The sequence below is a fragment of the Eptesicus fuscus genome, chromosome 7 (genome assembly GCF_027574615.1).
Source record: "Eptesicus fuscus isolate TK198812 chromosome 7, DD_ASM_mEF_20220401, whole genome shotgun sequence".
Classification (NCBI taxonomy): Eukaryota; Metazoa; Chordata; class Mammalia; order Chiroptera; family Vespertilionidae; genus Eptesicus; species Eptesicus fuscus.
This window is the reverse complement of record NC_072479.1, coordinates 62,085,166-62,087,136: the sequence shown is the minus strand read 5'-3', so window position 1 is coordinate 62,087,136 and position 1,971 is coordinate 62,085,166. Positions and strand designations below refer to the sequence as shown.

The 1,971-nt window shown below is 42.6% G+C and overlaps 1 pseudogene; it reads right to left on the bottom strand.

The window, feature by feature from the left end:
- Positions 1-915: 915 nt before the first annotated feature.
- On the bottom strand, positions 916-1,724 carry LOC103285501 (proteasome subunit alpha type-6-like; annotated as a pseudogene).
- Between the last annotated feature and the right edge of the window lie 247 nt (positions 1,725-1,971).

Genomic DNA, 1,971 nt, shown 5'->3' with positions numbered 1-1,971 from the left:
ACTGCCCTCTTTTAGTTTTATAAAGTAGTAAAATTGTACTAACAGGAAGGTGTTCTCACTCAGAAACCGATCATTGTGATGGACTCTTCCCCAACCACCTCCCCCTACCCCTGACATTTGAATCTCTACTATCTGAATCTTTCCTACCAGAGAAGTGGAAACTGCAGGGAGAAAGGAACTATAAGAGAAGGGGAGAGGATGTATAAAAGAGTGGCAAGGGAGAGTCACTCACTGACTACCGATGGGGTGACCCTATGGGGCCCTCAACATTAGGGGATTGTGTCCCACTCCCACAGTTAGTGCCTAGGAGTAAGTTAACTAGTCTAGCGGTGCCACTCTCAATCCCTCATCACACTATGAATGTTGTACAGGGTGGCTTGCTTCACTGTGTGAAATAGATTACATCACTGTATGACGTAGATTACATCACTTGGACTTGAGTAAAGAACTGATTGTACCCTCTCCTGTGTTTGGGTGTGTTGATTTGAAGAAGTGGTAGGACATGTCTTCCCTCACCACCCCCAGGCAGTTATCGGGACCCTTCAGTGGGAATGGTGGGTTGAGAACAGGGCTGCTTTTGAATCAAGCAACCATCAGGGAGACTTTGTCTTTTGACCATTCTATCCACCCCAAGGTAAAGATATATTTAATTTTAAAGAAAATTGTATATTGTAATATTATCCATTTCTAAACACATCTCTCCACTCCCATGAAGAATGTGTACAATGTTAAGTAAATTAGTCAATGTCAGTAATTTTGTTTTATTTGTTAATCCTCACTCGATATTTTTTTGCCATTGATTTTCCCCCCCCCAAGCACTGTTTTTTTTTTTTTTATATAGAGCCCACTCAGTGCAGGAGGAGTGGGAGAGGTTCCTTTTTCAATCCAAGGGCCTCCATAATGTTCAATTGTTGTTACCAAACACACAGGTAAGTGGCGTAATGGATTTGGTAAACTGACCACAATGTTTAGCCTCTCTCTGCTAGAGCAACAAGATGAGTGTCAATCTCTGCTTCTGTAAGAATCCTGAATTTAGGATTTTCAGCTGTAACTACTCCAACTTCTATTTCTGAAGATTTGAAATCAATGGATAGAACAGTAGACAGGCAGGTAATCGCAGTTTCCACTGTCTGTTCAAATGTCCAATCAAATTTCTTCACTTTTTTTTCAAGTTGGAAAAAACCCCACAACAAACTGGTTGACTCAGTTTGTTTAACGCCTGCTGCAGTGGCTTTAAACCCACAGTAGTAACTTGCAGGATCACACTTGTACACCTGAGGGCCTTGTTCTTCATCTATACCAATTAAAATCATACAACAACCAAGGGGCCTCATTTCAGCATTCTGTGTGTAGACCTGAGAAATATCAGCAATTCTTTTACATAGCATGTCCATAGGAATCTCATAGTCATACTTGTATTTCCAATTAGCTGCCTCATAACGTTCCCTCTGTACCCGAGATCTGCTGTCAGCTGTCATTCTTGTCATCACATGGCCAATGTTTTCGGTTATCTTGAATAAGTGAGTGACTGTGCTGGAATCCAGTAATTTGTTTGGTACTTTCTTCTGTGTGACAATTACTGCACAGTCTTTCCCTCTGACAGCTACTGATGTAAGGCCACCCTGGTTAATAGCCTTAAAAGCATATTCTACTTGGTAAAGCTGGCCCTTAGATTAAAAAATGGTAATGTGGCTGTCAAAACCAGCACTGGAACCACGGGACATGTTGATGCAGCCACTACTTCAAGAACGGTCTCTTGCCATTGATTTTTTAGGGAGAATGCAAGGGAGGGAGAGAGACAGAGAGAAAGAAACATCGATGTGAGAGAGACACATCACTTGGTTGGCTCCTGCATGTGCGCCCACCAGGACCAGGGATTGAGCCTGCAACCAAGGTATGGGCCCTTGACCGGAATCAAACCCATAATCCTTCAGTCCGCAGGTTGACGCTCTAACCACTGAGTAAAACTGT